General features: G+C 38.1%; 1 long non-coding RNA gene across 7 annotated transcripts; it reads left to right on the forward strand.

The window, feature by feature from the left end:
* Positions 1–5490: 5490 nt before the first annotated feature.
* On the forward strand, positions 5491–15792 carry LOC149107452 (uncharacterized). Of its 7 annotated transcripts, none has more exons than XR_016209450.1 (7): positions 5491–5891; positions 8175–8351; positions 8491–8555; positions 10562–10642; positions 11660–11771; positions 15062–15159; positions 15545–15792. It is a non-coding gene; the product is annotated as an uncharacterized LOC149107452 (long non-coding RNA). The 7 variants fall into 7 exon arrangements; XR_016209451.1 differs by having other exon boundaries at positions 8491–8553; positions 10559–10642; XR_016209454.1 differs by having other exon boundaries at positions 8175–8348.
* The last annotated feature ends 451 nt before the right edge of the window (positions 15793–16243 follow it).

The raw sequence follows: 16243 nt of genomic DNA on the forward strand, positions 1-16243 counted from the left end.
GAATCAAGCCGACGAGAACTGGAAACTAGACATTTGTTTTTGCAATTTCTGGGTATATACACGACCCTTTAGGGGAGTCCGTATACCCAGAAAATAAAAATGACAAGTTGGATATTCCACATTTTATACCATACCATAAGAAAATACAGTGGCCAACACGTATAATCAGTGCAGCGCACGATGGAAAAGTCGGGTGTGATACCGACGAGGATATAGCGGCTTTTCTGTATTCTGATTGGCTGTAGTTCACATTTGGAAAAATAGGTCACATTTGGTAAAATGAATCGCATTTGGAATAATGGGTCACATTTGGTAAAATGGGTCACGAGGAAAAATGGGTCACATTTGGCAAAATAGGTCACATTTGGTAAAATGGGTAACATGAGGAAAAATAGGTCACATGAGGAAACATAGGCACGCAAGGCGTGCAAGAGTTATTTTTTTTGTGAAGTGTCGGAAATAGCAGCTTTCATGGAGCTGTTTACAGTAATGATTTGGTTAATTTGACAACTTTTTTTGGTTGCAATGTACAGCAAGAAAGAAACTGGGAATTTATGATGTACATGCGATGTTCCATCGGTCATGGTAAGATAGCTAAATAGTAAGCCATAAAATGTTTGACTGAACAAACTACCGTAATCTGACACGTCTCCAGATTAATGTAGATACCATCTTATTTTCTAAAAGGCAATTTGATTCGTTCTTTGATACAACCCACACTGTGATTGGTGTGACACGCGCGCATGCATAACTCCGTCACTCACCGGTCACATAGCCCTTCCAACCCCCAAGAGGAATTTTTGCTCAAAAATACTCAAGTTAAGAGAACTTTTCGCATTCTATACGAGTCGTAAGTTTACCCTTTTTACACAACACAACACAACAACACTACTTCACCGAAAAGTGAAAGAAAGAGAAAAAAAAACCTCTCTGACACGTTGAAAGTCTGATTTAATTAAATTGTACTTTAACTTGGTGCCACGCAGTCTTCAAAGAACATTTGAACAGTTTTCATAATTCTACCTATAAAAGAATGTCACAAAATGCCCATCAAATAAAAATATTAAACTGCTACTGCAGAGACGTAAAATCCGTCCAGAAATGAAAGCTTCTTTTTCGTTTAATTTCTTGGGAACAATAGCTGATAACTTGTCAGCTCTAATTGAATTTACTCCCATATAAAAAACAAAAGTGTTAAGTTACCATTTGTAACTAAAGATAGCAAACATCTCGTGGGAACAAATGGTGACGATTCGTCAGCTCTAATTGAATTTACTCCCTTGTGAAAAGCAAGGGTGTCAAATTACCCTTTGTTACTAAAAAATAAAAATGTCTCGTTATATTTGCAGGCAACAAGAACAAAACAATCGCTATCTGCACTTACTATTGAAAACATTAGAACTGTTTCAAATCTAAATAGTCTCATCTCCTCTAAAACATGTCCTAAGAACTCGAAGCGACTATTCGTGGCCTCTAATTGAATTTACTCCTTGTGAAAAACAAAAATATCAAGTTACCTTTGTAACTAAAAATAAAGATATCTCGTGTCATTTGCATACTACTAGCTCATGAACTGTTTCAAAACTCAAGGCTGATTTCGTTCATAACTAAACTCCTCAGCCTAACCCACAGAAAATGCCGAGGTAAGCCCAATATATGAATACTTCCTCCTCTTTTATAGAAGAATAAATATGGCCGTTCATAACTGTATCGGGATGAAATCTTCTCACATACTATTTACCTCAACAACAAGAAATTTGATTGGCTGTTTATAGTAGATCCAATCTGATTGGTGTGACATACATACATCTCTCGCTCACTCACCCATCCATTGACTCGTCCATAACATACCCCGACGCGCCGACTAAGCGGTATTCTTTTTTACAAAAAAATAACTCAAAAACAGGACGACAGGAACGAAGCTGAGCGAGTCGAGCGACTACTGAAATCATGATTACGAGGCTGAACCAGGGCGTAAAATAACGGGGGTGGAGTCCTTTTTCAGGTGCAGAATTCACCATTGGAATGGTTTGGGGGTTGACGTCGCTAAAGGACTATGGTAATAAGGCACTATGGCACTATGGCACTATGGCCATAAGGTGTAAACTTTAATGTTTGTTTAATTAATTAATTTTAATTAATTAATTAGGCATGCAGCAAGGGGGGTTAGGATGGGGTAGGTACTTGTGACACTACGTAAAATGGGTAGTGCATGTACCTACCTTACTTCTTTGATCTTTTCAAAAAGCTATATATTTGTTTCAGAAAGTCCCTTGCTCTCCTTGTGGTACTTTTCTCTTTAGAACAAAACCAGTATTTGCTCTAACATATATCAGGTGGAAGATACATTTCATACAAGATCACACACTAACGTTGAGCGCTTTTCCTTGTGGTAGAACCCTAATAAGTCATACGCATGCGTTCTAGCATCGTTAGTACGATACAAGGATGTTACTGTAACTGCGTGTCTTTTGGAATTACGCCTAACTTGGTTCAAGAAATATCATCTATTGTTTCCAAACTACACTAGTGCGTTTATTTCCTCCTTTAATTGTCTGCATCAAAATGGCCAAAATGTTCATACCTGCAGCCGAAACTTTCCCGAGTAAGTGGCATTAAAACTTGTCAAATTGAACAAAAAATCCAGGAAAAGGCTCAAATGTTACTGCAGACTCCGTGGCACCTACTGAAAGAATACGTGACATTTTATCAGTCTCTGAGGGCACTCGTTCACCGATGAAGGATATAATCTCGGTCAAGTAGCGCTGTTTACTTTCCATACCCTTCGTTGAAACGCTCCTCAGTTGTATTAATCTATATCAGTGTGTATTTTAAATTTAAGCGGTTTTATTGTTAACGCCAAAGGTGGCAACAGAACGTGCTGTTCCGTGAAAATTTGATAATTAGATTAGTTCCTGCTTATCGGTCAAAAGAAAATTTGCGTTTTAAATAAAGCAAATCGATCCTCTTCCATTTCTTCATCCGACATTTAACTTTCTTTCATTTATCTCCAGCTGTGAAAAGAATACTAACACATCTTCCGTGTGTTTTCGAGAAAACAAGAGTTTAGGATACAAACCTTTGCGAGGAATACAAAAGTATCAAGTTATAAACGTTTTCGTGAAGAGAAAAATTGTCACGTTCGCTACTTAAATGTATTATTTAATTTAAAATGAGCAAAAATCAACGTAAAACACTAAAGTAAAATTCGAGAGCTGTCTTGACAAATGGTAATTAATTGTAAGTTATTCTTGGACTGTGAATGAAAATACACACATCAAACATACACACTGCTAAGATTATGTCTCATCAAAATCCCTAGCTGACTAGCAAGGTCAATACAAACCAGGAGTGAATAGCAGTCAGAGCTATACATTACACTCTGCACTATCTGAGATTGTCTCACTAGTTTGTTCGTAATCCGTCTTAGATTTATCATGAAGTTTCTTGGTATTTTTCACCACAGGAAGTATTGTGATCAGGAATCCCTTAATTTGTGACATCGTTGCAATATGAATGAACGAATGCTTTATTTCTCATTTTCGGGAACAAGGAACGCGCGAGGGATACACGCAGGGAACCCACTAGGAAATGCAACCTCGATTGCAGGCATCGGGAAGACCACAGCAAATGCACGGGTAAGGTAATTTCTCTCATATCTTTCCCATGTAACCGTTGTGAGTTCCCATACGTTTGCCGTCAATCGTTTTACCCGTGCGTTTTATTGTGTTTGCGGTGCGTTTTACCGCGGGTATGCCGTAATCGCGAAAGTCCGGATCGTGTGTTTCATCGTGGGTACCTCCTGGGCGGCTGACCTGAGCTCTTCTACTACACTCTACGTTCGCTTCGCGTTCCCTTCTTTTTACCCCAAGTTCCTTCCGGGCGTGTCCTTTCCCTACCCCACGTTCTCAGCGAGTTCCTGGTGATCGCAAATAAACCTCGAGAAAAAAAATTCCGCGCGAAATTATTTCCGCCAGGATTGCTTTTGCGTCACGCACGATGGACTAGGCGAAAGAGGGACCACTCTTAGTCTAAATCGCCATAAAAAGCCCGCTGTCATAAAGCCAGATAAATTTACCATCACATGAATTCATCACGGAAACCGTATTGCGCTGTGCATTTCAAATGGTAGTCGGCTTTCTGTAATCTTTACATGCACTCGCCTTTTTTTGGCGTGATCGTGGTAACGTTCCAACAGCCATTTGCAATTACATTTGGTACACCAAGAGTAGAAAATGTACATCTTACATATGACATTACATTACAAGTGAAGTTTATTTTTACATTTTAAAATAACTTTACTTGATTATATTTAGAACTGAAGGGAGTTTCCCTTACAAAGTCTATAGCGCGTTCGTTTATTGAATCAACAGTCACATACCGAGCTTGCGTGGCCTAGCGCCAGTGCATAAGTAGTCATAAGAACAAATACTGTGATATATGACTGAACACTATTTTGTGGCGGGAACCAAACAAATACGAGTCAAAAGTAAATGCAAAAACAGTAATATGAAAAAAGTATTCAGTCTGCACAGTCTGCATGGTCTGCACGGTCCGCAGTCTGCAGTCTGCATGGTCTGCGTTTTGGGGTGACCGAGCGGTAACTTCGGGCGCTTTCCATTCGACCAAAAATTCAGAAATTTTCGAAACGGGGACAAATGGTACGAAAATTTCCAGGGAAAAGTTCCAGAAAATCCGGAAATTGTTGAATTTCCGAAAAGCGAACCATTCAACCGAAAATTCTGGAAATTCAGGGATGAAAACCAAATGGAACGGAAATTTTCAGGAAAATATGTTCGAAAATTTGGGTATACCTCACGAGGTTGTCCTCTTTTTCGGAAATTATGCAAATTCTCGATTTTCTATTCAGCGCTAATTCTTTTGGCCGCGATGACAGCGAATTGGACATCTCACGCAAGGATGACGGCGACGCGTATTCGAAAATTGAAATACTTTAGAATCTTTTCACTTATATGTCGATAAATACTAGCTACAGCTAAATTCGTGAAGAAAGCGTTTTATAAAAATAATGCCCCGGTGGTGTACTTGTTTGTTTTACATAGCTTGGCTAAGAAATGTACAAAGATTTATAACGCGTGCAGAACCATTGTACGACTCATCAAACCCTTTGTTTTGCGACGTTTTCGCTGCGCCCGTTTTGGTTTGTAAAAGGTCCATGCTGTTGTGGTTTATAAAAAGTCACGATGTCGACATAGCAGTGTTCTGTTTGCTTCTATATTTGCGATTTAAACCTCGAAGTCATTGAAAAATTCCAAGCGAACGAAACTGTGCGGCCTGTCGTATTCCATACTGGAAAAGTCTGTACCATTCGCCCATGGAAATTTCCGGAAATTCACACCGGAATTTTTGGTCGAATGGAAAGCGCCCTTGGTCTTTTTCTTCTTCAAACGTCCTCTGTGAATCTTGATCCTCTCGTGAGCCAATCAAATCGTCTCCAAAGCGAGGTACTCCTGTCGGCTAAGACTGGACACAAATACGACATCGTGATCGAGTGAGTAAGAGATAAAAACAAAGATAGCGGTAGACATGTGCGAGAGGGAACAAGCTTTTGAGTGTAATACTCTATTAAACTAAACGGGCTTTTTATTGAGGCTGTTACACAAGAAAATGTAAGCCTCTCGTTGAGAAATAACCGAAATGTTGAAGGTTAGCTTTTACGTGGAAAGACATTAAGTAATTTCGACTGGACACATCAAGGACATCAAGTGAAATAACTTGGCTGAACGAACTGAAACAAAACTACAAGCCAGGATTGGATCAGATGAAGAGTAGAACAGAGGAAATGGGAAACGTCACCAGATAAAGATAAGATAAACAGCAAATGACTGGCAGTGCAGGACGACAATTGAATATTTGGCACCATAGAGCAGGTATGTTTATTAGTAATTATTGTGAAATAATTAGCATTGAATAATCATTGACGAGCTCTAGGTGACACTCTCCACTGTCAAGGTATGCATGTGTATTAAACATATAAAAGCGATCAGTGTAAAATGCAGACAGCAGACCGGGGGATAAAATGTGTGGGTCCAGAAAAATATCCAACCTTTTTACCCATGGAGGGTTTTTTTTCCTGTTTGACCCCCCTCCCCCTAGAATTTTCCATTTGAAGGTGCTTCCCCCTACCACCTGGAATTTCCATGATTTTTCTACTTGAGGCCCCTACTGATTGGAAATTCAATATCCTCAAATAACAAGACTCAAGTCATTTATTTGATCTCTTAGGCACTGTGATAAAATTTGAGGTCTAGAAAAAGTGCTAAACACTTGGATTCTGCTCATCCATCCACTAACAGTTTTTCTAGACCTCAAATGTGCACATTTATTTTCTAAGAGAACATGGAACACCATCTTCTACTTGGTTTTTGTAAATAGATAGATGCAGAAGGGGGGAGAGGACACAATCAGTGAAAGAAATTCGATACCATGAATATCTGTGAACAATGAACGAGTTTTTAGTGCCAGTGCGCAGCTATTAAAATTGAAGGCTTTCATGCAAAAAGGGCGTATATAGCTTTTTGGGCCGATTTTAATTTTCTCAGGATCGAGCTAATTTTTGGCAGACTGACTTGTTTTGACATGAAAAGCATCGTTCCGTAAAAATTATTGTTTTTGTTGATTTGCGCTTCGTTTTTGAGAAGTAAGGTATCCAAAAATCTCAGTTTTCCAAGGGTATCTTTTGGAGATCTTAATTGTTGAACGAAAAACAAAAGAAACCTTTTGTTTTGCTAAACAATGTAGTCACTGAAGCGGGGCATTTGCCGTTAGTTTTTCAAACCGATACAAGTTTTATTCATATAATTACGCTATTCTCTTACTGTTGCTTTGTTAGAGCAAGCAAATAAGGTGCTGAACGGGCCAGATTCAAGTTTGTTTTGTCGTGACACTGGCTCGATACGAGGTTGGTTGATTTTTTTTCTGGTCTATTTCTCTACTTCTTTCAAAAATAAAAATGTCTATCTAAAAGACCTGTGCTGTCGAAGTTGCTAAAAGTAACCATCTAACTTCGGGTTGTGTTGAAATCCACCTTTGAAGGATCTGCTCCAAAAGATGCCGCTTGGAAAACTGAGTTTTTTGCATATGTTATTTCTCAAAAACGAAGTGCAAATCAACAAAAACAATTATGCAATGATGCTTTTCATGTCAAAACAAGCAAGTCTGCCGAAAATTAGCTTGATCCTGCAAAAAATAAAAATCAGCCCAAAAAGCTATGTACGCCCTTTTTGCACAAGAGCCTTCAATTATGAACCCTTGGTGACAGGGATGGAGAGCAAATGAGCAATTTTAAATTTAAAATCAAAGCAAAATTAAATCAAAGTACATTTTAATCCTTATTTTCAATGTTTTTTAAATCCGTTTTGGGGCTAGGAAATTCATAGCAATAGAAACTTTCTGAAGGCTTTTTGGTATTATTCACCATTTTTGTATTATAAACAAGGATTTTTCTTGTTAAAATTAGTGGCAAAATTCTGCTTATTGGTGATAACATTATTTTACACACAGTGAGTCTTGGATGCACACTCGCACTATTCAGGTCTCCCAAAAAGTGCTGTCTGATCTTATGGGACAAGTACTTGCCCAGAGCAAGCAAAATTTGAGTGCTACTTGTCCCAAGGGGAAGCTGGAATTCAATTTGTTTTTTTTCCTGAGCCCAGACTATTGAGTTAGATCACATGGAATTACTGGCCACATGTATTTAGGATATTGACCACTTCTTCCCCTAGACTCACAAAGCTCTTGTAGCCAGTAGAAATCATGATGTCTTAAAATGTTTCAATTCAGGTGAAGTCACTTCTCTTGCATTCATACACATTGTTAAAGGCTCTCACTTTGCATGTAGAAGGTCTATGTCACCACTTGTTTCTGAATTAAGACTTCACTTGAGTAGTTACATGTAATGTTTTTAAACTAAACACAGCTCCCTTGAGGATATTTTCATAATTTATTGTAAATATATTGGTCAAGTGATACACTATGTTGCTAAATGTAATTTAGGCAACAGGGAGGCGGGGTACATGCTCTGTGGGGTCTCATACAGGATTTTGCAGGACTTAAGAGTATTGCTTGCTAGCTGTGGAAGAACTTGCAGTTTGCTTTGAGTGCCATTCATGTTTGTAGCATGCTTTTTCACCCTGCCTCCCTTCCTTTCACAGCTGACAGTAAAAATACATGTGTGGGTAGTAAGTATCTCCACTGATTCTGTCAGTATTACAGTGCCTGGTGGTTGCCGCTAGCAGTGTTACCATGGATACCTGCATGGGCTGCTTGAGGCTCATATCTTGCTTGGCTCCACCTTCCCAAGGCACCTTTCCCAAGCTCATGAATTGGTGGTGAGTTTAACAGTTGGTGGGTTAAGCATGTTAAGCCCGTAAGGCATGTGCTGTTTGCAATTACATGTATTCCTTTGGGTTAATTAAATATTACTTACATGTAGTTTATAAATATCTTTCATTTGTTTTCCTCCATCAGGAGAAAAGAGCTCAGGTGATAATGTTCTCTATGACTAGATACCAAGAAACACAGAATTGCATTCAGTTAAGTATTTGCCCAACTTCATCCTGTATATCAGAAAACGCTACACTGCTGCAGCCTTTATGTGTAAACTATTGTGAAGTTGTCAAACCCAGGATAAATATGGCCTGGCATGGTCCTGTGACAATTTGTTTTAACTGACTGAGAAAATGTCATTCCAATTTTTCTGACAGAGACTATTTCAATAAATTATTGTTTACTATTTCAAGTTAATTAATAAATTAGGGGGCAAGGAAAATTTGATTTATCCATCAATCCAAGACAATTTAATAAAAGAGTGTAAGGTCACACAAATAAGGATATGGTCAGTTCCACCGAAAACTCTTCCACAGTTACTTGATATGTGAAGCATAGACTGGCCCCTCATCCAAATTGCCAGTGCAAGATTTTGAGGAAACCTGTTCAGGAACAATTAGACTGTCTGCAAGCACTGAATGGATCTTGAACTTTGTACAGGAGATGGGTGTAAGAACTGGCCCACAAGGTCAAGGGAGCTGGTTCCACCAAAAATCTCTTCCTGAGTTTCTTGATCTGTGAAGCATAGACTGGTCCCACATCCAAATTGCTGGTGGAAGATAAAAAAGGAACTTGTTTAGGAACAATTGGACTGTGTTCATGGGCTGAATGGATCTTGAGCTTTGTACAGGAGATGGGTGTAAGAACTGGCCCACAAAGGAGCTGGTTCCACCAAAAATCTCGTCCTGAGTTTCTTGATCTGTGAAACATTGACTGGTTCCACATTCCAAATTGGAAGCACAAGTGAAAAAAACTTGTTTAAGAACAATTGGACTGTCTTCATATGCAGAATGGATCTTGAGCTTTGTACAGGAGATGGGTGTAAGAACTGGCCCACAAGGGAGCTGGTTCCACCAAAAATCTCTTCCTGAGTTTCTTGATCTGTGAAGCATAGACTTGGTCCCACAAAAAAGGTGAAAAATAAGAACTTGTTTCAGAACCAGCGCTGTCTTCATGACTGAATGGATCTTGAGCTTTGTACAGGAGATGGGTGTAAGAACTGACCAACAAGGGAGCTGGTTCCACCAAAAATCTCTTCCTGAGTTTCTTGATCTGTGAAGCATTGACTGGTCCCACATTCCAAATTGCCAGCACAAGAGAAAAAAAAATTGTTTGGAAACAATTGGACTGTTTACATACGTGGAATGGACCTTGAACTTTGTACAGGAGATGGGTGTAAGAACTGGTCCACAAGGGAGCTGGTTCCACCAAAAATCTCTTTCTGAGTTTCTTGATCTGTGAAGCATAGACTGGTCCCATATCCAAATTGCCAGTGCAAGATAAAAAAATGTTTACGAACAATTGGACCTTCTGCATGCGCTGAATGGATCTTGAGCTTTGTACAGGAGATGGGTGTAAGAACTGGCCCACAAGGTAGCTGGTTCCACCAAAAAATCTCTTTCTGAGTTTCTTGATCTGTGAAGCATAGACTGCAAGTACAAGACAAAATTGATCTTGAACTCCACACAAGATTGGTGTAAGAACTGACCTGTATAGGAGTTGATTTCATATTGCCTTTCTCTGGTGCCTTTGTTTCCCTTTGTGTAAAAGAAACTGACACTACAAAAGAACTGTTCAAAAATGTCTATAGTTGCTCTGATTTGAATTTCAACTTTTTGCATTATTGAAACTGATCTTGAGAAAGTTTTAGTTTTCTCTTTTCTTCAAATTTAATTAACTTACCTATTTATTTTTTTTCTGACTTCAGTTTTACAACCCAGATAAAATTTGAAAATTTATGTGACTACTCAGCTCACTTAGTATATGTACTATTTTGAGTAGGATTTTGCCAAGTATTAAATCAATTTTATTCACTGTTTTGATTACTTATTATTTATTTTCTGGCAAATAAATAGCTGGTGCTGACTTGCAAACTGAGGAAAATTACTAATTAGATAATGATTAGAATTGATGATAATTTATTAACCCCTAAGTTTATTAACAATTTATTGATTAATTAACATTCTTCAAATAAAATGTTTAACCTTCACAGGATTTTAAGACCAAAGGTATTCAACCTTACCACCAAGGATGTTGAATGTGACAATCTTTCATCCACTTCACCAGAATACAGGTAGTCTCATTTGGAAACTTCAGATTGTCTTGAAATAGGTCCGCTAGGCGTACATATGGAACTAGCCTTAATTACTTACCCTTTACCCACGTTCAGTTTGGTTATAATTCAATCAATCAGTTTTTATTCCTTAATGTACATTTTACAGTTGGACTGGCCCATGGATAGCTAGCACTAGTCTAGGCAGGCCAGTCTATCAATAGTTACAAATGTTTTTTTTTAATATTATTATTAATAAATAGGGAAATAGAAAGTTAGGAAAAAATGAATAAAATAAAAAAGAAAAATTGGGAAAAGAATGAGAAAAGAAGTGAGGGGTAATTAAAGATCCAAATTTGGGGTTACCATTCATTGAAAGTGTAATCTGTCCTGTGGATCTGCACACAATGTTCTGTTTTGGATGCAACTCTGCAAGAAATTTTACTATGCTTGTAAAAGGGCATTTCAAAAAACAAAAAATCAGTTGGGGTATCTGCAAAACGACTGGCTACAGTTTTCAATCAGAATGCATTATATACCTGACAGCCAATCATTGAGTCAGATAACTAAAAAATACAGCTATTCGAACACAGCACACATCATACTGTATATTTCAAATGTATATATTTTTCTTTTTGCGCAAGTCTATCTTGGGATGATAAACTCATGAACCCAGCTTTGAAGTACATGTATGTAAATCACGGCAAAGACAATTATATATTTGTAATTGTGTAATGAATTTAAGGCAAATTTTATTAGTGACGGTCATAAAAAAGTCAACGTGGCATTGATTATTAGTTCGCACTTCAGAACTGCTTATTTAAAATCAGTTTATTGTAGTCAGTTAAATTGCTGTAGTGTAATACAAACAGTTATAGTAGATGTGTTTACGTTAAACAATTTGCATCTTATTTGTCTTTATTCTTCGTCTTTTATTATAAGACGACAACTAGTACAAAATTTGATAGGGAAGTGGAATAAAGGTAAAACATTTTTGTTTTTGACAATTAAATAAAGGTTCTTATCTTGTTCTTTCAGGTATCAACGGTGGCTGGTTTCAAATGTTCACGAAGGTGACTTTCCAAAACATCATTTACACTGTTGAAAAAGTTCCCCTCACATTTTTTGCTAACACGAGAGACAAACTCAAGTAAGTTATGTTGCTAACATTTACTGTGGATTTGATTATTTGATCAGCTATGCTGAATGTTACCTCAATCAGCGCCTTTAACTAAACCAAGTTTACCGGATTTAAAATCTGTGACAAAATTCTGTAGCCAGAATCAGTTAATGGGACGAAAACATTAACCTGCTTGCTGTTTTAATGGAAAAAAATCTCGCTAATTAATCAAGAGAGCTTTCAGACTAATTATCAATGTAGGTTTGAGTCAGATTTCGAGATATGATGTCACATCAGGGTAGCAAGAGACCTGCTCCTTGAAAGATGGGTCACTCAGCCAAAGTTGTGTTGGCTGGCAAACCCAGGGGTCTCTCTCTTATAAGCCTAACCCTATGCCAGAAACGGGTTGTTACCTGTAGGTTTTATGATCGAAACTGCACGCACATCTAAAAGAAAGTATTACTTCAACGTACTTGCACAATGGTTGTAAGAAAATTGTTTGGTTGGTTGGTGTCTTTGCATTATCCGAAGATGCTGTAAATTGTCTTGTTACAAATTTTGTGCTGTGAGAATGATATTTTTGTTGGTGAGAAATTTTGTGAGAACTGACCTGCAAAGGAGTTGGGTTCTCCAAGTATATTTTTTCTGTGGCCCCTGTGTTTCTGTGTCCTTACCATAGCGTGATTTTCACATCAAAACAGTTCAAAATAGAAACTTGCCTGGTTTGAAGTTAGACTGTCTGCATCAGCATGATGCAAATTGATTGAATTGAGCTAGCGTTAGTACCAACCCGCTAAATGAAAAGGAAACACTGTTCAAATAATGTTCTTACCCTCCACAGCTTTAAAAACTAAAGTTGTTCAACTTAAGGTGGCTGGTACCATTTTTCTCGCGCGGTGAGTAGATCGTCATCGTGCGTCACGCGTGAGTAACACGCATGATAGAGGCGCGAGATTTAAAACCCGAAAGACCAAAACAAATATGGCGGCGCGCGGCTTTTTTCGCGCAAGGTCACTTTTGTAATGTTGGAGACGAAATTCGCATATAAAGGAGGCTTTACCTGCTAGAACAACTTAAGTCAACTCTGTGTTTTTAAGAAAAATTGTTTCGGGAATTCAATGTTTCCCGAATTTTAAAGGCAACTCGATCGATCGTGACAGCCACCGGGAGCGTATAAAGGACTCGCAAAACATAGCAAATCTACCCAGAATTTGTGTAAAAGTCCTACAGAGTAAGCCCAGGAGGTTGTCTTAAACGACAACTACAACTGTAAATGATGTTTTAGCAGCAAACAAAACAAAACGCCTGTTCGGAGCCCGCTCGCCCGCGCGGGCTCACGAAGCAGTCAGCGGTAGTCAAAACGGCTCATGAGCAACTGCTGATCTTATAAAGTCTGGATTTTTGAATGCGTGTCTACGTACGTGGGAATAGTGGAACTTGCGAAGGCTTTTACATGAAAACAAGGTCGGTGACCCCTTCTTTTTATTGTTTTAATATAATATTATCATTTTTGGAAGAAACGTCAGAAAAAAAATTAAAAAATCCTACGGAAGGAAATTTGCACTTTGTGCAAATTGCCGTTTTTCCAAGTTTACAAGAAATCGGCTCCGTAAAATTATCTTAAAATTGTTGTGCATTTTCATTTTCAGATGCCAAAAGTTATTGATTAAAAAAAACTCGGGGTCAGAGGGATACTTTTTGAGTTATTAGTGACATAAGCGAAAAATCAGGTCTGGAAAATCCTTTTGGAATGTTGCCATGGTAACTGCTGACGACAAAATAACAGCTGTTTTAGGTCAAGTATAAATTATATAATCCAAACCTACAAAAATATTACAGTGGCCCTGGTCTGTCTTTTTGCTCTATTCTTACAAAGTTATGAGCCATCAAAAACCTGAAAACTAGTACGTGCCACCTTAACAAAGATGTTAAACGTGATAATAATTGGTTTCGCTACAATACAGGTGAGCCCCCTTAGATATTTTAAATGGCTACGAATAGGTCCAATATGCGTACATGTACTACGTTCATTATACGTCAACGGCGTTTGGTTTGGTTGTAACAGCGATCAGGATCCGATTTGGTCAGTGTTGGTTGAAATTGCAATTTAGTTTGAGAATTTTGAAAATAACATATCAGTGCTACTGTGTGGACCGGAGTACAATGTTCTGTTTTACAACCTCAGAACCATATGTAACGTGTGGCTGGCGGGATTCTCGCGCGAGTGATTTTTGGTGGCGGAACCGCCATTTTATTGACTTTGTAGGAAGCGTGAACCAACCTTGAAAGCTTTTTAGAGATCTTTTATTTAGCTTTACCGCTACATAATTCAAGTTGCAAAACGGCAGAGAAATTTCACTACTGAGAATAACGAAACCGGTCATTAGACCAACATTGCGACATTGGCTGAACTTTGCTGCGTATTTAGTATAAGAATATCGAATACATCGAGCTATAAAAGTTTTGGAACCAAAAAGCAAGTTCGTTTGGCCAGGAGAAGTCATATTGGCGTCCTTGTTCATCCCTGTAAAAAGCATCGGTTTTTTAATGGTTGAACGCAAATTACATTTTACGATAAATTCTTTGCTCTTTTTCCTTCAATGTAAGCGATCAGATTTTGCACTGTAAAATTGATTTTTTGAAAATTGGTACACGAGGAAGGTTTGGTCAATTAATTTCTGGTTTTAAAAAGGAAAAAAAGTTCTTCTCCACGCCAGGACCGGGACTCGAACTCGCGACTCTGTCTAGTCCCGGAGCGAGAGGCGCGCACCAAACCACTGCGCCAACTCGACTTGATATCATTTCGCGCGGAAAACTTGACTACATAAGCATACGAGTGGCGCGTACTGATGGTCAGCGTGACGTACCTAAACAGCGCACACAATGTAATACTTTGCTGCTTAATTGTTTTTGTTTTGTTTTGGGGGGAAATTTTATCTCGTTAAAGATACAAGTAAAATTTATGATCCTCAGCTTTGAAGTACCAAAACGTTGACCAAGTAAATAATTATAAATTTGTCATGTTTACATTTTATCGCAGCGTTCTGAGATAATAAAATCTAATTTTAATAATCACTATTGGTCGTAAAAAAGGTTAAAGGGGAGCTGATTATTTGCTGATTATATCTATATATATTTTAAAAAATAGCTTATTGCCTTGTTGTGAAAAAAAGCGTGATGTGTTTATCGCAGAACCGAAGAACGGCACAATTTGCTTCTTATTTGCGTTTATTCTTGCTTTATATTTTAATTTATACGGAAAGTTAACAGTGACAGTCGGATAAGATTAACTTCTTTTTATTACTTTTTGTTTCCCTTAGGCTTCAACAGCGAGCAGCTTCAAAGTTTGAGAAGATGGCTTTCAAGGACATCATGTACGCTATCGAATCAATCCTCTGAACGCGATGGACAAACTCGGGTAAGTCGTATTGTTTATATATTTGCTATACGTAATCTTATCTCGTTCATAGCAAGGCATTCAACAAACCCAAGTTTACGAGTGTGTAAGGAATTTTAGGTACAGAACTAGACAGATTTTAAACGGTTGAAACCTTTTGTTGCACATTTGGCCGTTAACTTGATCAGACGTCAACAGTACTTTTTTTTTTGTCAACAGTACATCAAGTACAAGTGCATGTAAAATTCGGAAATATTGTTTAAGTTTAAGTCATCGAATGTATTGTATAAGTCTAAGTAGCTTCTAACTAAGTTGTCACGATCATGTTCTTTTGGAATAATATTCTAAGTCTCTTAATTGGTGGGAAATATTTGTGTGTTTTAAGTCACATTCTCCTCTATTTCAGATGCCTTTGAAATGACCAATGTGAGGAAAGGCAAAAGGCAAAAGACAATCTTGCAAATGCCCTGAAAAAAATGAGTACCAGACAGGAAAATTCTCAACCTTGGAAGGAAAGCAAAAATTGATGCGGAAAACAGCCACACCAATAACTAGCATTTCTTTTATACTTATAGCGAGAGTTTTTGCATGCACGCATGCGCGTTTGGTATCATGTTTTATAAGAAAATTTTTTCCAAGTCTTTTGGCGGGAAACGTTTGTATATGTAAAGTTCACTTGCGACCTCTTTCTTTCAGATGCCTTGAAAACGACAAGTTTTAAGAAGTGGCCAAAGGAAAATTGTCAACCTTGGAAAGAAGGCAAAAATTGATGTGGAACACCGCCACCTCCCCGCCACCACCACTAACTAGCATTTTTTTTATACTTATGGCAAGAGTTTGGTCCACCCATCCTTGTGGTACAGTAGCCTCTAATACGCATGCGTACTAGGGGAGTGTCCCAGTTACAAGAAACGTAATGTACTGTACGTCGTGACTGTAAGTAACTAATAACTTCGTGTCGATTTAAGCCGAAGTTCAAACTTCGGGTTTCTCGTTACGGAGGCATCAGTTACCCGTAAGTCGTGACTGTAAGTAACCCATAACTTCCTGTTGGGGAATCCGAAGTTTTTTCGGGTTACCCGACACGAAGTTATTAGTTACCTAC

The sequence above is a fragment of the Orbicella faveolata genome, unplaced genomic scaffold (assembly GCF_042242905.1).
Source record: "Orbicella faveolata isolate gen_17 unplaced genomic scaffold, um_ofav_v1 contig_27, whole genome shotgun sequence".
Taxonomy (NCBI): Eukaryota; Metazoa; Cnidaria; class Anthozoa; order Scleractinia; family Merulinidae; genus Orbicella; species Orbicella faveolata.